The sequence below is a fragment of the Stegostoma tigrinum genome, chromosome 46, assembly GCF_030684315.1.
Source record: "Stegostoma tigrinum isolate sSteTig4 chromosome 46, sSteTig4.hap1, whole genome shotgun sequence".
Classification (NCBI taxonomy): Eukaryota; Metazoa; Chordata; class Chondrichthyes; order Orectolobiformes; family Stegostomatidae; genus Stegostoma; species Stegostoma tigrinum.
In genome coordinates, this window is record NC_081399.1 from 8,285,677 (window position 1) to 8,311,082 (window position 25,406).

At 48.5% G+C, this 25,406-nt stretch overlaps 4 non-coding genes across 4 annotated transcripts; all 4 read left to right on the plus strand.

The window, feature by feature from the left end:
• Nucleotides 1-3,606: 3,606 nt before the first annotated feature.
• Nucleotides 3,607-3,678, plus strand: trnag-ucc (transfer RNA glycine (anticodon UCC)). Its single transcript has one exon. It is a non-coding gene; the product is annotated as a tRNA-Gly (tRNA).
• A 7,165-nt stretch (nucleotides 3,679-10,843) lies between these two features.
• Nucleotides 10,844-10,915, plus strand: trnag-ucc (transfer RNA glycine (anticodon UCC)). The gene has a single exon. It is a non-coding gene; the product is annotated as a tRNA-Gly (tRNA).
• Nucleotides 10,916-14,462: 3,547 nt separating this feature from the next.
• On the plus strand, nucleotides 14,463-14,534 carry trnag-ucc (transfer RNA glycine (anticodon UCC)). The gene has a single exon. It is a non-coding gene; the product is annotated as a tRNA-Gly (tRNA).
• A 3,546-nt stretch (nucleotides 14,535-18,080) lies between these two features.
• trnag-ucc (transfer RNA glycine (anticodon UCC)) lies at nucleotides 18,081-18,152 on the plus strand. Its single transcript has one exon. It is a non-coding gene; the product is annotated as a tRNA-Gly (tRNA).
• Nucleotides 18,153-25,406: the final 7,254 nt, after the last annotated feature.

The window sequence follows — 25,406 nt, forward strand, 5'->3', positions numbered from 1 at the left end:
TAGTGGTGAGCATAGCTGCCTTCCAAGCAGTTGACCCGGGTTCAATTCCTGCCATCGCAAACCTGTGCATTTTTAATCGGTGTTCAACAATGTGCACCCATATTAAACAAGTGGGATTTCAGCCCTCACTTTCGCTGAAGGTTAAGCGAATGTTTCATTCTATTATAAGACAGACCCACCAGATCATTCTCTGACTTTCATGGTGATCCCTTTGCATATTTTATGCCAATTGTGCATTTTAAAAAAAAACATTTGAAGGTTCTCGGCCCGAAACGTCAGCTTTTGTGGTCCGAAGATGCTGCTTGGCCTGCTGTGTTCATCCAGCTCCACACTTTGTTGTCTTGGATTCTCCAGCATCTGCAGTTGCCCTTGTCTCTGATCGCTTGGAACAGTTGCTGTTTTGCAGTCAGATAACACTTCAGTCAGTTACGTTTTCCAATGGAATTAGGTGAATCTAATATTTCGTCCCTTATTCTGTTATTTGACAATAGTGTGCGAGTAAGGTGTGTTTTGATTCAAGCCTGGTAGCTTGATCACTCAAAAAGCAATGCCTTACACTTGACCTCAGGAACGAACAAGAAGTTGGTGTCTCGGCCAAGGTTGAGAAATGTAGGTTTGGTTCATGTCATTGTCAATTTTGGTCAAAAAATGATCTCACATTACTCAACATTGATTCCCACTCATTGGAGGAGGATACACTGACACGTTAATAAGTATTATCGTGAAGAGGAGTCATTTGGGAATGATATTCCCAAGAGGAAAAAGAGGAAAAGTCCATTCTGTTCACAGACATTTCAGCTCTCAGTGAATCCAGTGCCTGGAATGAGTGCTATTAGTCAGACTGACGGAATGTCATCAGATGCACACACACTGTATTTCCATATGCTAAAAATTGCCCAGCTCCCACCCTATCACAGATAATAGGAACTGCAGGTGCTGGAGAATCCGAGATAACAAGGTTTAGAGCTGGATGAACACAGCAGGCCAAGCAGCATCTTTGGAGCGGCAAGGCTGACGTTCCTTCATCAGAAATGGGGGAGGCGATGGGGTCTCTGAAATAAATAGGGAGAGCGGGGGAGGAGAATAGAAGGCGGTGAGAGGAGACGCTAGCTGGACAGGACACAGACAAGTCAAAGATGCAGGGATGGAGCCCGTAAAGATGAGTGTAGGTGGGGGGTTAGGGAGGAGATAGGATAGTCCCGTGGGGGCGGGTACAGTTCAAGGTAGTGGGATGAGGTTAGGAGGGAAGAAATGGGGGTGCAGCTTGATGTGGGAGGAGGGGATAGGTGAGAGGTAGAACACGTTAGGGAGTGGGGACGGGCTGAGCTGGTTTTGGGATGCTGTAGGGGGACGGGAGATATTGAAGCTGGTGAAATCCACATTGATACCACTGGGCTGCAGGGTTCCCAAGCGGAATATGAGTTGTAGTTTTCTCCCCCTCCCACTCCACAGAAAACAAAGCTTAGCCAAACTCGTCCTCACCCTCAACAAATTCTCTTTCAATTCTTCCCACTTCCTACAGACAAAGGGGGTGGCCATGGGTTACCCACATGGGCTCAAGCTACGCCTGCCTCTTTGTACGTTACATGGAACAATCCCTCTTCCGTACATACACTGGCCCTAAACCCCACCTTTTCCTCCGTTACATTGATGACTGAATCGGCACTGCCTCGTGCTCCCATGAGGAGCCGAAGAGTTCATCCAGTTCATCAAAACCTCCCACACCAACCTCAAGTTTACCTGGACCATCTCTAACAGCTCTCTCACCTTCCTCAACTTCTCTGTATCCATCTCTAGCAACAACATGGAAAGTGATATCTATTTCAAGCCCACCGACTCCCACAGCTACCTGGAAAACACCTCCTCCAACCCACCTTCCTGCAAAAATGCCATCCCCATTCCCATTTCCTTTGCCTCAGCCGCATCTGCTCCCAGGATGAGGCATGGCATTCCTGTATTTCTCAGATGTGCTCATTTTTCTAGGACCACAAGTTGCGCCCCCGCAGTGTTTGATAACGCCCTCGATAGTGTCTTCCACATTTACTGCAACTCATCCCCCACACCCTGTCTTCGCAATAACATTAAAAATGTATCCCCCTCAACATCACGTACCAGCCCGACAACCTCCGGATCCAACGCATCATTCTCCAACACCTCTGCCATCTGCAATCCGACCCCACCACTAAAGACATTTTTCCCTCCCCAACCTTGTCTGCTTTCCAGACGGACCATTCTCTCTATGGCTCCATTGTACGCTCCACACTGCCCTCCAGCCACACCACACCCAGCACTTTTCCTTCCAACGACAGGAGGTGCTACACCTCCCCCATCTCCCCGATGCCAGGCCGCAAGAAGACTTTCCACATCAAGCAGATGTTTACCTGCACATCTACCAATGTGGTATACTGCATACGCTGTTTCCGTTGTGGCCTCCTCTCCATCGGGGAAAACAAGCAGAGGCTTGGGGATTGCTTTGCACAACACCTACGCTCGGTTCGCACTACTCAACTGCACCTCCCAGTCGCGATCCATTTCAACTCCCCGTCCCATTCCTTTGACAATTTGTCCATCCTGGCCCTCCTACAGTGCCACAATGTTGCTACGCGAAGGTTGCAGGAAAAGCACCTCATATTCCGCGTGGGAACCCTGCAGCCCAATGGTATTATTGTGGACTTCACAAGCTTCAAAATCTCCCCTTCCCCCATACCGCACACCAAAACCAGCCCGGGTCGTCCCCACCTCCCTAACCTGTCCTTCCTCTCATCTGTCCCCTCCTCCCACCTCAAGCCGCACCCCCATTTCCTACCGACTAGCCTCATCCAGCCGCCCTTGAACTGTCTGTCCTCCCTGGACTGACCTGTCTCCTCCCTACCTCCCCACCTACACTCACCTTTACTGGCTCCATCCCCGCCTCTTTGACCTGTCTGTCTCTTCACCACCTATCTTCTCCTCTATCCATCTTCGATCCACCTCCCCCTCTCTCCCTATTTATTTCAGAACCCCCTTCCACTCCCCCTTTTCTGAGGAGGTGTCGACGCCCGAAACATCAGCTTTCCTGCTCCTCTGATGCTGCTTGACCTGCTGTGTTCACCCAGCTCCACACCTTGTTATTCCACCTTGTAGTAGTTGATCTGCTCATCAGCCATCTGCTGTATCTTCATCGCGACAGTGGTGTTTTTATGTGAGATATCTCAACCTCTTCAATCCTCTAAATGGTTTGAAGTACCCATACCGCACTCCGACTGAAGATTCTCCCTAACCTCTGCATCAATGAATCAGGTCGATGATCGCCTGACCGTGAATCCCCTTCGAATGCTTAATGCCCGTTGTATTTACAGCAAGGAGTTGCACATACTGGAGATTGAAAAGAAAAGACAGAAATTACTGTTGAAAATCTTGAGGCCTGCAAGCTTCTGTAGGGTGAAAGTCGAGTGAAGGTTTCGAAACCAGTTATTGTTCTTCAGAACTGCGAAGTAGTGATGCTGATGGGGCCAAACCTTCAGAGTTTCGCCAGCCATTTGTGATTTCTTCCAGTGCAAATGACCTTGTCATGATGATGATCGTTCTTTCATATGTTTGAGAATCAGGGGCACTGTCAGCAGCAGAGCGGTGGTGGTATAGTGGTGAGCATAGCTGCCTTCCAAGCAGTTGACCCGGGTTCAATTCCTGGCCATCGCAAGCCTGTGCATTTTTAATCGGTGTTCAACAATGTGCACCCATATTAAACAAGTGGGATTTCAGCCCTCACTTTCGCTGAAGGTTAAGCGAATGTTTCATTCTATTATAAGACAGACCCACCAGATCATTCTCTGACTTTCATGGTGATCCCTTTGCATATTTTATGCCAATTGTGCATTTTAAAAAAAAACATTTGAAGGTTCTCGGCCCGAAACGTCAGCTTTTGTGGTCCGAAGATGCTGCTTGGCCTGCTGTGTTCCTCCAGCTCCACACTTTGTTATCTTGGATTCTCCAGCATCTGCAGTTGCCCTTGTCTCTGATCGCTTGGAACAGTTGCTGTTTTGCAGTCAGATAACACTTCAGTCAGTTACGTTTTCCAATGGAATTAGGTGAATCTAATATTTCGTCCCTTAGTCTGTTATTTGACAATAGTGTGCGAGTAAGGTGTGTTTTGATTCAAGCCTGGTAGCTTGATCACTCAAAAAGCAATGCCTTACACTTGACCTCAGGAACGAACAAGAAGTTGGTGTCTCGGCCAAGGTTGAGAAATGTACGTTTGGTTCATGTCATTGTCAATTTTGGTCAAAAAATGATCTCACATTACTCAACATTGATTCCCACTCATTGGAGGAGGATACACTGACACGTTAATAAGTATTATCGTGAAGAGGAGTCATTTGGGAATGATATTCCCAAGAGGAAAAAGAGGAAAAGTCCATTCTGTTCACAGACATTTCAGCTCTCAGTGAATCCAGTGCCTGGAATGAGTGCTATTAGTCAGACTGACGGAATGTCATCAGATGCACACACACTGTATTTCCATATGCTAAAAATTGCCCAGCTCCCACCCTATCACAGATAATAGGAACTGCAGGTGCTGGAGAATCCGAGATAACAAGGTTTAGAGCTGGATGAACACAGCAGGCCAAGCAGCATCTTTGGAGCGGCAAGGCTGACGTTCCTTCATCAGAAATGGGGGAGGCGATGGGGTCTCTGAAATAAATAGGGAGAGCAGGGGAGGAGAATAGAAGGCGGTGAGAGGAGACGCTTGCTGGACAGGACACAGACAAGTCAAAGATGCAGGGATGGAGCCCGTAAAGATGAGTGTAGGTGGGGGGTTAGGGAGGAGATAGGATAGTCCCGTGGGGGCGGGTACAGTTCAAGGTAGTGGGATGAGGTTAGGAGGGAAGAAATGGGGGTGCAGCTTGATGTGGGAGGAGGGGATAGGTGAGAGGTAGAACACGTTAGGGAGTGGGGACGGGCTGAGCTGGTTTTGGGATGCTGTAGGGGGACGGGAGATATTGAAGCTGGTGAAATCCACATTGATACCACTGGGCTGCAGGGTTCCCAAGCGGAATATGAGTTGTAGTTTTCTCCCCCTCCCACTCCACAGAAAACAAAGCTTAGCCAAACTCGTCCTCACCCTCAACAAATTCTCTTTCAATTCTTCCCACTTCCTACAGACAAAGGGGGTGGCCATGGGTTACCCACATGGGCTCAAGCTACGCCTGCCTCTTTGTACGTTACATGGAACAATCCCTCTTCCGTACATACACTGGCCCTAAACCCCACCTTTTCCTCCGTTACATTGATGACTGAATCGGAACTGCCTCGTGCTCCCATGAGGAGCCGAAGAGTTCATCCAGTTCATCAAAACCTCCCACACCAACCTCAAGTTTACCTGGACCATCTCTAACAGCTCTCTCACCTTCCTCAACTTCTCTGTATCCATCTCTAGCAACAACATGGAAAGTGATATCTATTTCAAGCCCACCGACTCCCACAGCTACCTGGAAAACACCTCCTCCAACCCACCTTCCTGCAAAAATGCCATCCCCATTCCCATTTCCTTTGCCTCAGCCGCATCTGTTCCCAGGATGAGGCATGGCATTCCTGTATTTCTCAGATGTGCTCATTTTTCTAGGACCACAAGTTGCGCCCCCGCAGTGTTTGATAACGCCCTCGATAGTGTCTTCCACATTTACTGCAACTCATCCCCCACACCCTGTCTTCGCAATAACATTAAAAATGTATCCCCCTCAACATCACGTACCAGCCCGACAACCTCCGGATCCAACGCATCATTCTCCAACACCTCTGCCATCTGCAATCCGACCCCACCACTAAAGACATTTTTCCCTCCCCAACCTTGTCTGCTTTCCAGACGGACCATTCTCTCTATGGCTCCATTGTACGCTCCACACTGCCCTCCAGCCACACCACACCCAGCACTTTTCCTTCCAACGACAGGAGGTGCTACACCTCCCCCATCTCCCCGATGCCAGGCCGCAAGAAGACTTTCCACATCAAGCAGATGTTTACCTGCACATCTACCAATGTGGTATACTGCATACGCTGTTTCCGTTGTGGCCTCCTCTCCATCGGGGAAAACAAGCAGAGGCTTGGGGATTGCTTTGCACAACACCTACGCTCGGTTCGCACTAATCAACTGCACCTCCCAGTCACGAACCATTTCAACTCCCCGTCCCATTCCTTTGACAACATGTCCATCCTGGCCCTCCTACAGTGCCACAATGTTGCTACGCGAAGGTTGCAGGAAAAGCACCTCATATTCCGCGTGGGAACCCTGCAGCCCAATGGTATTATTGTGGACTTCACAAGCTTCAAAATCTCCCCTTCCCCCATACCGCACACCAAAACCAGCCCGGGTCGTCCCCACCTCCCGAACCTGTCCTTCCTCTCATCTGTCCCCTCCTCCCACCTCAAGCCGCACCCCCATTTCCTACCGACTAGCCTCATCCAGCCGCCCTTGAACTGTCTGTCCTCCCTGGAATGACCTGTCTCCTCCCTACCTCCCCACCTACACTCACCTTTACTGGCTCCATCCCCGCCTCTTTGACCTGTCTGTCTCTTCACCACCTATCTTCTCCTCTATCCATCTTCGATCCACCTCCCCCTCTCTCCCTATTTATTTCAGAACCTCCTTCCACTCCCCCTTTTCTGAGGAGGTGTCGACGCCCGAAACATCAGCTTTCCTGCTCCTCTGATGCTGCTTGACCTGCTGTGTTCACCCAGCTCCACACCTTGTTATTCCACCTGGTAGTAGTTGATCTGCTCATCAGCCATCTGCTGTATCTTCATCGCGACAGTGGTGTTTTTATGTGAGATATCTCAACCTCTTCAATCCTCTAAATGGTTTGAAGTACCCATACCGCACTCCGACTGAAGATTCTCCCTAACCTCTGCATCAATGAATCAGGTCGATGATCGCCTGACCGTGAATCCCCTTCGAATGCTTAATGCCCGTTGTATTTACAGCAAGGAGTTGCACATACTGGAGATCGAAAAGAAAAGACAGAAATTACTGTTGAAAATCTTGAGGCCTGCAAGCTTCTGTAGGGTGAAAGTCGAGTGAAGGTTTCGAAACCAGTTATTGTTCTTCAGAACTGTGAAGTAGTGATGCTGATGGGGCCAAACCTTCAGAGTTTCGCCAGCCATTTGTGATTTCTTCCAGTGCAAATGACCTTGTCAAAATGATGATCGTTCTTTCATATGTTTGAGAATCAGGGGCACTGTCAGCAGCAGAGCGGTGGTGGTATAGTGGTGAGCATAGCTGCCTTCCAAGCAGTTGACCCGGGTTCAATTCCTGCCATCGCAAACCTGTGCATTTTTAATCGGTGTTCAACAATGTGCACCCATATTAAACAAGTGGGATTTCAGCCCTCACTTTCGCTGAAGGTTAAGCGAATGTTTCATTCTATTATAAGACAGACCCACCAGATCATTCTCTGACTTTCATGGTGATCCCTTTGCATATTTTATGCCAATTGTGCATTTTAAAAAAAAACATTTGAAGGTTCTCGGCCCGAAACGTCAGCTTTTGTGGTCCGAAGATGCTGCTTGGCCTGCTGTGTTCATCCAGCTCCACACTTTGTTGTCTTGGATTCTCCAGCATCTGCAGTTGCCCTTGTCTCTGATCGCTTGGAACAGTTGCTGTTTTGCAGTCAGATAACACTTCAGTCAGTTACGTTTTCCAATGGAATTAGGTGAATCTAATATTTCGTCCCTTATTCTGTTATTTGACAATAGTGTGCGAGTAAGGTGTGTTTTGATTCAAGCCTGGTAGCTTGATCACTCAAAAAGCAATGCCTTACACTTGACCTCAGGAACGAACAAGAAGTTGGTGTCTCGGCCAAGGTTGAGAAATGTAGGTTTGGTTCATGTCATTGTCAATTTTGGTCAAAAAATGATCTCACATTACTCAACATTGATTCCCACTCATTGGAGGAGGATACACTGACACGTTAATAAGTATTATCGTGAAGAGGAGTCATTTGGGAATGATATTCCCAAGAGGAAAAAGAGGAAAAGTCCATTCTGTTCACAGACATTTCAGCTCTCAGTGAATCCAGTGCCTGGAATGAGTGCTATTAGTCAGACTGACGGAATGTCATCAGATGCACACACACTGTATTTCCATATGCTAAAAATTGCCCAGCTCCCACCCTATCACAGATAATAGGAACTGCAGGTGCTGGAGAATCCGAGATAACAAGGTTTAGAGCTGGATGAACACAGCAGGCCAAGCAGCATCTTTGGAGCGGCAAGGCTGACGTTCCTTCATCAGAAATGGGGGAGGCGATGGGGTCTCTGAAATAAATAGGGAGAGCGGGGGAGGAGAATAGAAGGCGGTGAGAGGAGACGCTAGCTGGACAGGACACAGACAAGTCAAAGATGCAGGGATGGAGCCCGTAAAGATGAGTGTAGGTGGGGGGTTAGGGAGGAGATAGGATAGTCCCGTGGGGGCGGGTACAGTTCAAGGTAGTGGGATGAGGTTAGGAGGGAAGAAATGGGGGTGCAGCTTGATGTGGGAGGAGGGGATAGGTGAGAGGTAGAACACGTTAGGGAGTGGGGACGGGCTGAGCTGGTTTTGGGATGCTGTAGGGGGACGGGAGATATTGAAGCTGGTGAAATCCACATTGATACCACTGGGCTGCAGGGTTCCCAAGCGGAATATGAGTTGTAGTTTTCTCCCCCTCCCACTCCACAGAAAACAAAGCTTAGCCAAACTCGTCCTCACCCTCAACAAATTCTCTTTCAATTCTTCCCACTTCCTACAGACAAAGGGGGTGGCCATGGGTTACCCACATGGGCTCAAGCTACGCCTGCCTCTTTGTACGTTACATGGAACAATCCCTCTTCCGTACATACACTGGCCCTAAACCCCACCTTTTCCTCCGTTACATTGATGACTGAATCGGCACTGCCTCGTGCTCCCATGAGGAGCCGAAGAGTTCATCCAGTTCATCAAAACCTCCCACACCAACCTCAAGTTTACCTGGACCATCTCTAACAGCTCTCTCACCTTCCTCAACTTCTCTGTATCCATCTCTAGCAACAACATGGAAAGTGATATCTATTTCAAGCCCACCGACTCCCACAGCTACCTGGAAAACACCTCCTCCAACCCACCTTCCTGCAAAAATGCCATCCCCATTCCCATTTCCTTTGCCTCAGCCGCATCTGCTCCCAGGATGAGGCATGGCATTCCTGTATTTCTCAGATGTGCTCATTTTTCTAGGACCACAAGTTGCGCCCCCGCAGTGTTTGATAACGCCCTCGATAGTGTCTTCCACATTTACTGCAACTCATCCCCCACACCCTGTCTTCGCAATAACATTAAAAATGTATCCCCCTCAACATCACGTACCAGCCCGACAACCTCCGGATCCAACGCATCATTCTCCAACACCTCTGCCATCTGCAATCCGACCCCACCACTAAAGACATTTTTCCCTCCCCAACCTTGTCTGCTTTCCAGACGGACCATTCTCTCTATGGCTCCATTGTACGCTCCACACTGCCCTCCAGCCACACCACACCCAGCACTTTTCCTTCCAACGACAGGAGGTGCTACACCTCCCCCATCTCCCCGATGCCAGGCCGCAAGAAGACTTTCCACATCAAGCAGATGTTTACCTGCACATCTACCAATGTGGTATACTGCATACGCTGTTTCCGTTGTGGCCTCCTCTCCATCGGGGAAAACAAGCAGAGGCTTGGGGATTGCTTTGCACAACACCTACGCTCGGTTCGCACTAATCAACTGCACCTCCCAGTCACGAACCATTTCAACTCCCCGTCCCATTCCTTTGACAATTTGTCCATCCTGGCCCTCCTACAGTGCCACAATGTTGCTACGCGAAGGTTGCAGGAAAAGCACCTCATATTCCGCGTGGGAACCCTGCAGCCCAATGGTATTATTGTGGACTTCACAAGCTTCAAAATCTCCCCTTCCCCCATACCGCACACCAAAACCAGCCCGGGTCGTCCCCACCTCCCTAACCTGTCCTTCCTCTCATCTGTCCCCTCCTCCCACCTCAAGCCGCACCCCCATTTCCTACCGACTAGCCTCATCCAGCCGCCCTTGAACTGTCTGTCCTCCCTGGACTGACCTGTCTCCTCCCTACCTCCCCACCTACACTCACCTTTACTGGCTCCATCCCCGCCTCTTTGACCTGTCTGTCTCTTCACCACCTATCTTCTCCTCTATCCATCTTCGATCCACCTCCCCCTCTCTCCCTATTTATTTCAGAACCCCCTTCCACTCCCCCTTTTCTGAGGAGGTGTCGACGCCCGAAACATCAGCTTTCCTGCTCCTCTGATGCTGCTTGACCTGCTGTGTTCACCCAGCTCCACACCTTGTTATTCCACCTGGTAGTAGTTGATCTGCTCATCAGCCATCTGCTGTATCTTCATCGCGACAGTGGTGTTTTTATGTGAGATATCTCAACCTCTTCAATCCTCTAAATGGTTTGAAGTACCCATACCGCACTCCGACTGAAGATTCTCCCTAACCTCTGCATCAATGAATCAGGTCGATGATCGCCTGACCGTGAATCCCCTTCGAATGCTTAATGCCCGTTGTATTTACAGCAAGGAGTTGCACATACTGGAGATTGAAAAGAAAAGACAGAAATTACTGTTGAAAATCTTGAGGCCTGCAAGCTTCTGTAGGGTGAAAGTCGAGTGAAGGTTTCGAAACCAGTTATTGTTCTTCAGAACTGCGAAGTAGTGATGCTGATGGGGCCAAACCTTCAGAGTTTCGCCAGCCATTTGTGATTTCTTCCAGTGCAAATGACCTTGTCATGATGATGATCGTTCTTTCATATGTTTGAGAATCAGGGGCACTGTCAGCAGCAGAGCGGTGGTGGTATAGTGGTGAGCATAGCTGCCTTCCAAGCAGTTGACCCGGGTTCAATTCCTGGCCATCGCAAGCCTGTGCATTTTTAATCGGTGTTCAACAATGTGCACCCATATTAAACAAGTGGGATTTCAGCCCTCACTTTCGCTGAAGGTTAAGCGAATGTTTCATTCTATTATAAGACAGACCCACCAGATCATTCTCTGACTTTCATGGTGATCCCTTTGCATATTTTATGCCAATTGTGCATTTTAAAAAAAAACATTTGAAGGTTCTCGGCCCGAAACGTCAGCTTTTGTGGTCCGAAGATGCTGCTTGGCCTGCTGTGTTCCTCCAGCTCCACACTTTGTTATCTTGGATTCTCCAGCATCTGCAGTTGCCCTTGTCTCTGATCGCTTGGAACAGTTGCTGTTTTGCAGTCAGATAACACTTCAGTCAGTTACGTTTTCCAATGGAATTAGGTGAATCTAATATTTCGTCCCTTAGTCTGTTATTTGACAATAGTGTGCGAGTAAGGTGTGTTTTGATTCAAGCCTGGTAGCTTGATCACTCAAAAAGCAATGCCTTACACTTGACCTCAGGAACGAACAAGAAGTTGGTGTCTCGGCCAAGGTTGAGAAATGTACGTTTGGTTCATGTCATTGTCAATTTTGGTCAAAAAATGATCTCACATTACTCAACATTGATTCCCACTCATTGGAGGAGGATACACTGACACGTTAATAAGTATTATCGTGAAGAGGAGTCATTTGGGAATGATATTCCCAAGAGGAAAAAGAGGAAAAGTCCATTCTGTTCACAGACATTTCAGCTCTCAGTGAATCCAGTGCCTGGAATGAGTGCTATTAGTCAGACTGACGGAATGTCATCAGATGCACACACACTGTATTTCCATATGCTAAAAATTGCCCAGCTCCCACCCTATCACAGATAATAGGAACTGCAGGTGCTGGAGAATCCGAGATAACAAGGTTTAGAGCTGGATGAACACAGCAGGCCAAGCAGCATCTTTGGAGCGGCAAGGCTGACGTTACTTCATCAGAAATGGGGGAGGCGATGGGGTCTCTGAAATAAATAGGGAGAGCAGGGGAGGAGAATAGAAGGCGGTGAGAGGAGACGCTTGCTGGACAGGACACAGACAAGTCAAAGATGCAGGGATGGAGCCCGTAAAGATGAGTGTAGGTGGGGGGTTAGGGAGGAGAGAGGATAGTCCCGTGGGGGCGGGTACAGTTCAAGGTAGTGGGATGAGGTTAGGAGGGAAGAAATGGGGGTGCAGCTTGATGTGGGAGGAGGGGATAGGTGAGAGGTAGAACACGTTAGGGAGTGGGGACGGGCTGAGCTGGTTTTGGGATGCTGTAGGGGGACGGGAGATATTGAAGCTGGTGAAATCCACATTGATACCACTGGGCTGCAGGGTTCCCAAGCGGAATATGAGTTGTAGTTTTCTCCCCCTCCCACTCCACAGAAAACAAAGCTTAGCCAAACTCGTCCTCACCCTCAACAAATTCTCTTTCAATTCTTCCCACTTCCTACAGACAAAGGGGGTGGCCATGGGTTACCCACATGGGCTCAAGCTACGCCTGCCTCTTTGTACGTTACATGGAACAATCCCTCTTCCGTACATACACTGGCCCTAAACCCCACCTTTTCCTCCGTTACATTGATGACTGAATCGGCACTGCCTCGTGCTCCCATGAGGAGCCGAAGAGTTCATCCAGTTCATCAAAACCTCCCACACCAACCTCAAGTTTACCTGGACCATCTCTAACAGCTCTCTCACCTTCCTCAACTTCTCTGTATCCATCTCTAGCAACAACATGGAAAGTGATATCTATTTCAAGCCCACCGACTCCCACAGCTACCTGGAAAACACCTCCTCCAACCCACCTTCCTGCAAAAATGCCATCCCCATTCCCATTTCCTTTGCCTCAGCCGCATCTGTTCCCAGGATGAGGCATGGCATTCCTGTATTTCTCAGATGTGCTCATTTTTCTAGGACCACAAGTTGCGCCCCCGCAGTGTTTGATAACGCCCTCGATAGTGCCTTCCACATTTACTGCAACTCATCCCCCACACCCTGTCTTCGCAATAACATTAAAAATGTATCCCCCTCAACATCACGTACCAGCCCGAAAACCTCCGGATCCAACGCATCATTCTCCAACACCTCTGCCATCTGCAATCCGACCCCACCACTAAAGACATTTTTCCCTCCCCAACCTTGTCTGCTTTCCAGACGGACCATTCTCTCTATGGCTCCATTGTACGCTCCACACTGCCCTCCAGCCACACCACACCCAGCACTTTTCCTTCCAACGACAGGAGGTGCTACACCTCCCCCATCTCCCCGATGCCAGGCCGCAAGAAGACTTTCCACATCAAGCAGATGTTTACCTGCACATCTACCAATGTGGTATACTGCATACGCTGTTTCCGTTGTGGCCTCCTCTCCATCGGGGAAAACAAGCAGAGGCTTGGGGATTGCTTTGCACAACACCTACGCTCGGTTCGCACTAATCAACTGCACCTCCCAGTCACGAACCCTTTCAACTCCCCGTCCCATTCCTTTGACAACATGTCCATCCTGGCCCTCCTACAGTGCCACAATGTTGCTACGCGAAGGTTGCAGGAAAAGCACCTCATATTCCGCGTGGGAACCCTGCAGCCCAATGGTATTATTGTGGACTTCACAAGCTTCAAAATCTCCCCTTCCCCCATACCGCACACCAAAACCAGCCCGGGTCGTCCCCACCTCCCGAACCTGTCCTTCCTCTCATCTGTCCCCTCCTCCCACCTCAAGCCGCACCCCCATTTCCTACCGACTAGCCTCATCCAGCCGCCCTTGAACTGTCTGTCCTCCCTGGAATGACCTGTCTCCTCCCTACCTCCCCACCTACACTCACCTTTACTGGCTCCATCCCCGCCTCTTTGACCTGTCTGTCTCTTCACCACCTATCTTCTCCTCTATCCATCTTCGATCCACCTCCCCCTCTCTCCCTATTTATTTCAGAACCTCCTTCCACTCCCCCTTTTCTGAGGAGGTGTCGACGCCCGAAACATCAGCTTTCCTGCTCCTCTGATGCTGCTTGACCTGCTGTGTTCACCCAGCTCCACACCTTGTTATTCCACCTGGTAGTAGTTGATCTGCTCATCAGCCATCTGCTGTATCTTCATCGCGACAGTGGTGTTTTTATGTGAGATATCTCAACCTCTTCAATCCTCTAAATGGTTTGAAGTACCCATACCGCACTCCGACTGAAGATTCTCCCTAACCTCTGCATCAATGAATCAGGTCGATGATCGCCTGACCGTGAATCCCCTTCGAATGCTTAATACCCGTTGTATTTACAGCAAGGAGTTGCACATACTGGAGATTGAAAAGAAAAGACAGAAATTACTGTTGAAAATCTTGAGGCCTGCAAGCTTCTGTAGGGTGAAAGTCGAGTGAAGGTTTCGAAACCAGTTATTGTTCTTCAGAACTGAAAAGTAGTGATGCTGATGGGGCCAAACCTTCAGAGTTTCGCCAGCCATTTGTGATTTCTTCCAGTGCAAATGACCTTGTCAAAATGATGATCGTTCTTTCATATGTTTGAGAATCAGGGGCACTGTCAGCAGCAGAGCGGTGGTGGTATAGTGGTGAGCATAGCTGCCTTCCAAGCAGTTGACCCGGGTTCAATTCCTGGCCATCGCAAGCCTGTGCGTTTTTAATCGGTGTTCAACAATGTGCACCCATATTAAACAAGTGGGATTTCAGCCCTCACTTTCGCTGAAGGTTAAGCGAATGTTTCATTCTATTATAAGACAGACCCACCAGATCATTCTCTGACTTTCATGGTGATCCCTTTGCATATTTTATGCCAATTGTGCATTTAAAAAAAAACATTTGAAGGTTCTCGGCCCGAAACGTCAGCTTTTGTGGTCCGAAGATGCTGCTTGGCCTGCTGTGTTCATCCAGCTCCACACTTTGTTGTCTTGGATTCTCCAGCATCTGCAGTTGCCCTTGTCTCTGATCGCTTGGAACAGTTGCTGTTTTGCAGTCAGATAACACTTCAGTCAGTTACGTTTTCCAATGGAATTAGGTGAATCTAATATTTCGTCCCTTATTCTGTTATTTGACAATAGTGTGCGAGTAAGGTGTGTTTTGATTCAAGCCTGGTAGCTTGATCACTCAAAAAGCAATGCCTTACACTTGACCTCAGGAACGAACAAGAAGTTAATGTCTCGGCCAAGGTTGAGAAATGTAGGTTTGGTTCATGTCATTGTCAATTTTGGTCAAAAAATGATCTCACATTACTCAACATTGATTCCCACTCATTGGAGGAGGATACACTGACACGTTAATAAGTATTATCGTGAAGAGGAGTCATTTGGGAATGATATTCCCAAGAGGAAAAAGAGGAAAAGTCCATTCTGTTCACAGACATTTCAGCTCTCAGTGAATCCAGTGCCTGGAATGAGTGCTATTAGACAGACTGATGGAATGTCATCAGATGCACACACACTGTATTTCCATATGCTAAAAATTGCCCAGCTCCCACCCTATCACAGATAATAGGAACTGCAGGTGCTGGAGAATCCGAGATAACAAGGTTTAGAGCTGGATGAACACAGCAGGCCAAGCAGCATCTTTGGAGCGGCAAGGCTGACGTTCCTTCATCAGAAATGGGGGAGGCGATGGGGTCTCTGAAATAAATAGGGAGAGCGGGGGAGGAGAATAGAAGGCGGTGAGAGGAGACGCTAGCTGGACAGGACACAGACAAGTCAAAGATGCAGGGATGGAGCCCGTAAAGATGAGTGTAGGTGGGGGGTTAGGGAGGAGATAGGATAGTCCCGTGGGGGCGGGTACAGTTCAAGGTAGTGGGATGAGGTTAGGAGGGAAGAAATGGGGGTGCAGCTTGATGTGGGAGGAGGGGATAGGTGAGAGGTAGAACACGTTAGGGAGTGGGGACGGGCTGAGCTGGTTTTGGGATGCTGTAGGGGGACGGGAGATATTGAAGCTGGTGAAATCCACATTGATACCACTGGGCTGCAGGGTTCCCAAGCGGAATATGAGTTGTAGTTTTCTCCCCCTCCCACTCCACAGAAAACAAAGCTTAGCCAAACTCGTCCTCACCCTCAACAAATTCTCTTTCAATTCTTCCCACTTCCTACAGACAAAGGGGGTGGCCATGGGTTACCCACATGGGCTCAAGCTACGCCTGCCTCTTTGTACGTTACATGGAACAATCCCTCTTCCGTACATACACTGGCCCTAAACCCCACCTTTTCCTCCGTTACATTGATGACTGAATCGGCACTGCCTCGTGCTCCCATGAGGAGCCGAAGAGTTCATCCAGTTCATCAAAACCTCCCACACCAACCTCAAGTTTACCTGGACCATCTCTAACAGCTCTCTCACCTTCCTCAACTTCTCTGTATCCATCTCTAGCAACAACATGGAAAGTGATATCTATTTCAAGCCCACCGACTCCCACAGCTACCTGGAAAACACCTCCTCCAACCCACCTTCCTGCAAAAATGCCATCCCCATTCCCATTTCCTTTGCCTCAGCCGCATCTGCTCCCAGGATGAGGCATGGCATTCCTGTATTTCTCAGATGTGCTCATTTTTCTAGGACCACAAGTTGCGCCCCCGCAGTGTTTGATAACGCCCTCGATAGTGTCTTCCACATTTACTGCAACTCATCCCCCACACCCTGTCTTCGCAATAACATTAAAAATGTATCCCCCTCAACATCACGTACCAGCCCGACAACCTCCGGATCCAACGCATCATTCTCCAACACCTCTGCCATCTGCAATCCGACCCCACCACTAAAGACATTTTTCCCTCCCCAACCTTGTCTGCTTTCCAGACGGACCATTCTCTCTATGGCTCCATTGTACGCTCCACACTGCCCTCCAGCCACACCACACCCAGCACTTTTCCTTCCAACGACAGGAGGTGCTACACCTCCCCCATCTCCCCGATGCCAGGCCGCAAGAAGACTTTCCACATCAAGCAGATGTTTACCTGCACATCTACCAATGTGGTATACTGCATACGCTGTTTCCGTTGTGGCCTCCTCTCCATCGGGGAAAACAAGCAGAGGCTTGGGGATTGCTTTGCACAACACCTACGCTCGGTTCGCACTAATCAACTGCACCTCCCAGTCACGAACCATTTCAACTCCCCGTCCCATTCCTTTGACAACATGTCCATCCTGGCCCTCCTACAGTGCCACAATGTTGCTACGCGAAGGTTGCAGGAAAAGCACCTCATATTCCGCGTGGGAACCCTGCAGCCCAATGGTATTATTGTGGACTTCACAAGCTTCAAAATCTCCCCTTCCCCCATACCGCACACCAAAACCAGCCCGGGTCGTCCCCACCTCCCGAACCTGTCCTTCCTCTCATCTGTCCCCTCCTCCCACCTCAAGCCGCACCCCCATTTCCTACCGACTAGCCTCATCCAGCCGCCCTTGAACTGTCTGTCCTCCCTGGAATGACCTGTCTCCTCCCTACCTCCCCACCTACACTCACCTTTACTGGCTCCATCCCCGCCTCTTTGACCTGTCTGTCTCTTCACCACCTATCTTCTCCTCTATCCATCTTCGATCCACCTCCCCCTCTCTCCCTATTTATTTCAGAACCCCCTTCCACTCCCCCTTTTCTGAGGAGGTGTCGACGCCCGAAACATCAGCTTTCCTGCTCCTCTGATGCTGCTTGACCTGCTGTGTTCACCCAGCTCCACACCTTGTTATTCCACCTTGTAGTCGTTGATCTGCTCATCAGCCATCTGCTGTATCTTCATCGCGACAGCGGTGTTTTTATGTGAGATATCTCAACCTCTTCAATCCTCTAAATGGTTTGAAGTACCCATACCGCACTCCGACTGAAGATTCTCCCTAACCTCTGCATCAATGAATCAGGTCGATGATCGCCTGACCATGAATCCCCTTCGAATGCTTAATGCCCGTTGTATTTACAACAAGGAGTTGCACATACTGGAGATTGAAAAGAAAAGACAGAAATTACTGTTGAAAATCTTGAGGCCTGCAAGCTTCTGTAGGGTGAAAGTCGAGTGAAGGTTTCGAAACCAGTTATTGTTCTTCAGAACTGTGAAGTAGTGATGCTGATGGGGCCAAACCTTCAGAGTTTCGCCAGCCATTTGTGATTTCTTCCAGTGCAAATGACCTTGTCATGATGATGATCTTTCTTTCATATGTTTGAGAATCAGGGGCACTGTCAGCAGCAGAGCGGTGGTGGTATAGTGGTGAGCATAGCTGCCTTCCAAGCAGTTGACCCGGGTTCAATTCCTGGCCATCGCAAGCCTGTGCATTTTTAATCGGTGTTCAACAATGTGCACCCATATTAAACAAGTGGGATTTCAGCCCTCACTTTCGCTGAAGGTGAAGCGAATGTTTCATTCTATTATAAGACAGACCCACCAGATCATTCTCTGACTTTCATGGTGATCCCTTTGCATATTTTATGCCAATTGTGCATTTTAAAAAAAAACATTTGAAGGTTCTCGGCCCGAAACGTCAGCTTTTGTGGTCCGAAGATGCTGCTTGGCCTGCTGTGTTCATCCAGCTCCACACTTTGTTATCTTGGATTCTCCAGCATCTGCAGTTGCCCTTGTCTCTGATCGCTTGGAACAGTTGCTGTTTTGCAGTCAGATAACACTTCAGTCAGTTACGTTTTCCAATGGAATTAGGTGAATCTAATATTTCGTCCCTTAGTCTGTTATTTGACAATAGTGTGCGAGTAAGGTGTGTTTTGATTCAAGCCTGGTAGCTTGATCACTCAAAAAGCAATGCCTTACACTTGACCTCAGGAACGAACACGAAGTTGGTGTCTCGGCCAAGGTTGAGAAATGTAGGTTTGGTTCATGTCATTGTCAATTTTGGTCAAAAAATGATCTCACATTACTCAACATTGATTCCCACTCATTGGAGGAGGATACACTGACACGTTAATAAGTATTATCGTGAAGAAGAGTCATTTGGGAATGATATTCCCAAGAGGAAAAAGAGGAAAAGTCCATTCTGTTCACAGACATTTCAGCTCTCAGTGAATCCAGTGCCTGGATTGAGTGCTATTAGTCAGACTGACGGAATGTCATCAGATGCACACACACTGTATTTCCAAATGCTAAAAATTGCCCAGCTCCCACCCTATCATAGATAATAGGAACTGCAGGTGCTGGAGAATCCGAGATAACAAGGTTTAGAGCTGGATGAACACAGCAGGCCAAGCAGCATCTTTGGAGCGGCAAGGCTGACGTTCCTTCATCAGAAATGGGGGAGGCGATGGGGTCTCTGAAATAAATGCTTTAATGCAAGGAGTATCAGGAATAAAAGTGATGAACTTAGAGCATGGATCAGTACCTGGTGCTATGATGTTGTGGCTATAACAGAGACATGGGTTTCTCATGGGCAGGGATGGATGCTGGATCTTCCAGGGTTTTGAACATTTAAAAAGAATAGGGAGGGGGGTAAAAGAGGAGCGGGTGTAGCACTACTAATCAGAGAGGGTATCACAGCTACAGAAGCTTCCATTGTCGAGGAAGATCTGCCTACTGAGTCAGTATGGGTGGAAATTAGGAACAGCAAGGGAGTAGTCACCTCGTTAGGGGTTTACTACAGGCCCCCCAATAGCAGCAGGGAGATTGAAGAAAGCATAGGTCGACAGATTTTGGAACAGTGTGCACGCAGTAGGGTTGTTGTAATGGGTGACTTTAACTTTCCTAATATTGATTGGAACCTCCTTCGAGCAGAAGATTTGAATGGAGCTGTTTTTGTAAGGTGTGTTCAGGAGGGTTTCCTCACGCAGTACGTTGACAGGCCGACGAGGGGAGAGGCCATTCTAGACTTGGTGCTCGGAAACGAGCCGGGGCAGGTATCAGATCTTGTGGTGGGAGAGCATTTTGGTGATAGTGACCATAACTGCCTCACATTCTACATAGCTGTGGAGAAGGAGAGGATTAGGCAAAATGGAAGGATATTTAATTGGGGAAGAGGAAACTATGATGCGATTAGACATGAGTTAGGAAGCATGGACTGGGAGCAGTTGTTCCATGGTAAGGGAACTATAGACATGTGGAGACTGTTTAAGGAACAGTTGTTGGGAGTGATGAGTAAATATGTCCCTCTGAGACAGGCAAGAAGGGGTAAGATAAAGGAACCTTGGATGACGAGAGCGGTGGAGCTTCTAGTGAAAAGGAAGAAGGTAGCTTACATAAGGTGGAGGAAGCTAGGGTCAAGTTCAGCTAGAGAGGATTACATGCAGGCAAGGAAGGAGCTCAAAAATGGTCTGAGGAGAGCCAGGAGGGGGCACAAGAAAGGCTTGGCAGAAGGAATCCGGGAAAACACAAAGGCATTTTACACTTACGTGAGGAATAAGAGAATGATCAAAGAAAGAGTAGGGCCGATCAGGGATAGCATAGGGAACTTGTGTGTGGAGCCTGAGGAGGTAGGGGAAGCCCTAAATGAGTTTTTTGCTTCTGTCTTTACGAACGAAATGAACTTTGTAGTGAATCAAACCTTTGAAGAGCAGGTGTGCATGCTGGAATGGATAGAGAGAGAGAGGAAGCTGTTGTGCTGAAAATTTTGTCAAACATTAAGATTGACAAGTCGCCAGGACCGGATCAGATTTGTCCTCGGCTGCTTTGGGAAGCGAGAAATGCAATTGCTTCGCCGCTTGCGAAGATCTTTGCATCCTCGCTCTCCACTGGAGTCGTACCTGAGGACTTGAGAGAGGCAAATGTAATTCCTCTCTTCAAGAAAGGAAATAGGGAAATCCCCGGCAATTATAGACCGGTAAGTCTCACGTCTGTCGTCTGCAAGGTGTTAGAAAGGATTCTGAGGGATAAGATTTATGACCATCTGGAAGAGCATGGCTTGATCAAATACAGACAGCACAGCTTTGTGAGGGGTAGGTCATGCCTTACAAACCTTATCGAGTTTTTTGAGGATGTGACTAGAAAGGTTGATGAGGGTCGAGCTGTGGATGTGGTGTATATGGACTTCAGTAAGGCATTTGATAAGGTTCCCCATGGTAGGCTCATTCAGAAGGTCAGGAGGAATGGGATACAGGGGAACTTAGCTGCTTGGATACAAAATTGGCTGGCCAACAGAAGACAGCGAGTGGTAGTAGAAGGAAAATATTCTGCTTGGAAGTCAGTGGTGAGTGGGGTTCCACAGGGCTCTGTCCTTGGGCGTCTACTGTTTGTAATTTTTATTAATGACTTGGATGAGGGGATTGAAGGATGGGTCAGCAAGTTTGCAGACGACACAAAGGTCGGAGGTGTCGTTGACAGTGTAGAGGGCTGTTGTAGGCTGCAGCGGGACATTGACAGGATGCAGAGATGGGCTGAGAGGTGGCAGATGGAGTTCAACCTGGATAAATGCGAGGTGATGCATTTTGGAAGGTCGAATTTGAAAGCTGAGTACAGGATTAAGGATAGGATTCTTGGCAGCGTGGAGGAACAGAGGGATCTCTGGTGTGCAGATACATAGATCCCTTAAAATGGCCACCCAAGTGGACAGGGTTGTTAAGAAAGCATATGGTGTTTTGGCTTTCATTAACAAGGGGATTGAGTTTAAGAGTCGTGAGATCTTGTTGCAGCTCTATAAAACTTTGGTTAGACCGCACTTGGAATACTGTGTCCAGTTCTGGGCGCCCTATTACAGGAAAGATGTGGATGCTATGGAGAGGGTTCAGAGGAGGTTTACCAGGATGCTGCCTGGACTGGAGGGCTTATCTTATGAAGAGAGGTTGACTGAGCTCGGTCTCTTTTCATTGGAGAAAAGGAGCAGGAGAGGGGACCTAATTGAGGTATACAAGATAATGAGAGGCATAGATAGAGTTGATAGCCAGAGACTATTTCCCAGGGCAGAAATGGCTAGCACGAGGGGTCATAGTTTTAAGCTGGTTGGTGGAAAGTATAGAGGGGATGTCAGAGGCAGGTTCTTTACGCAGAGAGTTGTGAGAGCCTGGAATGCGTTGCCAGCAGCAGTTGTGGAAGCAAGGTCATTGGGGTCATTTAAGAGACTGCTGGACATGTATATGGTCACAGAAATTTGAGGGTGCATACATGAGGATCAATGGTCGGCACAACATTGTGGGCTGAAGGGCCTGTTCTGTGCTGTACTGTTCTATGTTCGATGTTCTATGTTCTAAATAGGGAGGGCGGGGGAGGAGAATAGAAGGCGGTGAGAGGAGAAGCTAGCTGGAGAGGACACAGAGAAGTCAAAGATGCAGGGATGGAGCCCGTAAAGATGAGTGTAGGTGGGGGGTTAGGGAGGAGAGAGGATAGTCCCGTGGGGGCGGGTACAGTTCAAGGTAGTGGGATGAGGTTAGTAGGGAAGAAATGGGGGTGCAGCTTGATGTGGGAGGAGGGGATAGGTGAGAGGTCGAACACGTTAGGGAGGGGGGACGGGCTGAGCTGGTTTTGGGATGCTGTAGGGGGACGGGAGATATTGAAGCTGGTGAAATCCACATTGATACCACTGGGCTGCAGGGTTCCCAAGCGGAATATGAGTTGTAGTTTTCTCCCCCTCCCACTCCACAGAAAACAAAGCTTAGCCAAACTCGTCCTCACCCTCAACAACTTCTCTTTCAATTCTTCCCACTTCCTACAGACAAAGGGGGTGGCCATGGGTTACCCACATGGGCTCAAGCTACGCCTGCCTCTTTGTACGTTACATGGAACAATCCCTCTTCCGTACATACACTGGCCCTAAACCCCACCTTTTCCTCCGTTACATTGATGACTGAATCGGCACCGCCTCGTGCTCCCATGAGGAGCCGAAGAGTTCATCCAGTTCATCAAAACCTCCCACACCAACCTCAAGTTTACCTGGACCATCTCTAACAGCTCTCTCACCTTCCTCAACTTCTCTGTATCCATCTCTAGCAACAACATGGAAAGTGATATCTATTTCAAGCCCACCGACTCCCACAGCTACCTGGAAAACACCTCCTCCAACCCACCTTCCTGCAAAAATGCCATCCCCATTCCCATTTCCTTTGCCTCAGCCGCATCTGCTCCCAGGATGAGGCATGGCATTCCTGTATTTCTCAGATGTGCTCATTTTTCTAGGACCACCACTTGCGCCCCCGCAGTGTTTGATAACGCCCTCGATAGTGTCTTCCACATTTACTGCAACTCATCCCCCACACCCTGTCTTCGCAATAACATTAAAAATGTATCCCCCTCAACATCACGTACCACCCCGACAACCTCCGGATCCAACGCATCATTCTCCAACACCTCTGCCATCTGCAATCCGACCCCACCACTAAAGACATTTTTCCCTCCCCAACCTTGTCTGCTTTCCAGACGGACCATTATCTCTATGGCTCCATTGTCCGCTCCACACTGCCCTCCAGCCCCACCACACCCAGCACTTTTCCTTCCAACTACAGGAGGTGCTACACCTCCCCCATCTCCCCGATGCCAGGCCGCAAGAAGACTTTCCACATCAAGCAGATGTTTACCTGCACATCTACCAATGTGGTATACTGCATACGCTGTTTCCGTTGTGGCTTCCTCTCCATCGGGGAAAACAAGCAGAGGCTTGAGGATTGCTTTGCACAACACCTACGCTCGGTTCGCACTACTCAACTGCACCTCCCAGTCGCGAACCATTTGAACTCCCCGTCCCATTCCTTTGACAACATGTCCATCCTGGCCCTCCTACAGTGCCACAATATTGCGACGCGAAGGTTGCAGGAAAAGACCCTCATATTCCGCGTGGGAACCCTGCAGCCCAATGGTATTATTGTGGACTTCACAAGCTTCAAAATCTCCCCTTCCCCCATACCGCACACCAAAACCAGCCCGGGTCGTCCCAACCTCCCGAACCTGTCCTTCCTCTCATCTGTCCCCTCCTCCCACCTCAAGCCGCACCCCCATTTCCTACCGACTAGCCTCATCCAGTCGGCCTTGAACTGTCTGTCCTCCCTGGACTGACCTGTCTCCTCCCTACCTCCCCACCTACACTCACCTTTACTGGCTCCATCCCCGCCTATTTGACCTGTCTGTCTCTTCACCACCTATCTTCTCCTCTATCCATCTTCGATCCACCTCCCCCTCTCTCCCTATTTATTTCAGAACCCCCTTCCACTCCCCCTTTTCTGAGGAGGTGTCGACGCCCAAAACATCAGCTTTCCTGCTCCTCTGATGCTGCTTGACCTGCTGTGTTCACCCAGCTCCACACCTTGTTATTCCACCTTGTAGTAGTTGATCTGCTCATCAGCCATCTGCTGTATCTTCATCGCGAAAGCGGTGTTTTTATGTGAGATATCTCAACCTCTTCAATCCTCTAAATGGTTTGAAGTACCCATACCGCACTCCGACTGAAGATTCTCCCTAACCTCTGCATCAATGAATCAGGTCGATGATCGCCTGACCATGAATCCCCTTCGAATGCTTAATGCCCGTTGTATTTACAGCAAGGAGTTGCACATACTGGAGATTGAAAAGAAAAGACAGAAATTACTGTTGAAAATCTTGAGGCCTGCAAGCTTCTGTAGGGTGAAAGTCGAGTGAAGGTTTCGAAACCAGTTATTGTTCTTCAGAACTGTGAAGTAGTGATGCTGATGGGGCCAAACCTTCAGAGTTTCGCCAGCCATTTGTGATTTCTTCCAGTGCAAATGACCTTGTCATGATGATGATCTTTCTTTCGTATGTTTGAGAATCAGGGGCACTGTCAGCAGCAGAGCGGTGGTGGTATAGTGGTGAGCATAGCTGCCTTCCAAGCAGTTGACTCGGGTTCAATTCGTGGCCATCGCAAACCTGTGCATTTTTAATCGGTGTCCAACAATGTGCACCCATATTAAAAAAGTGGGATTTCAGCCCTCACTTTCGCTGAAGGTTAAGCGAATGTTTCATTCTATTATATGACAGACCCACCAGATCATTCTCTTACTTTCATGGTGATCCCTTTGCATATTTTATGCCAATTGTGCATTTTAAAAAAAAACATTTGAAGGTTCTCGGCCCGAAACGTCAGCTTTTGTGGTCCGAAGATGCTGCTTGGCCTGCTGTGTTCATCCAGCTCCACACTTTGTTATCTTGGATTCTCCAACATCTGCAGTTGCCCTTGTCTCTGATCTCTTGGAACAGTTGCTGTTTTGCAGTCAGATAACACTTCAGTCAGTTACGTTTTCCAATGGAATTAGGTGAAGCTAATATTTCGTCCCTTAGTCTGTTATTTGACAATAGTGTGCGAGTAAGGTGTGTTTTGATTCAAGCCTGGTAGCTTGATCACTCAAAAAGCAATGCCTTACACTTGACCTCAGGAACGAACAAGTAGTTGGTGTCTCGGCCAAGGTTGAGAAATGTAGGTTTGGTTCATGTCATTGTCAATTTTGGTCAAAAAATGATCTCACATTACTCAACATTGATTCCCACTCATTGGAGGAGGATACACTGACACGTTAATAAGTATTATCGTGAAGAGGAGTCATTTGGGAATGATATTCCCAAGAGGAAAAAGAGGAAAAGTCCATTCTGTTCACAGACATTTCAGCTCTCAGTGAATCCAGTGCCTGGATTGAGTGCTATTAGTCAG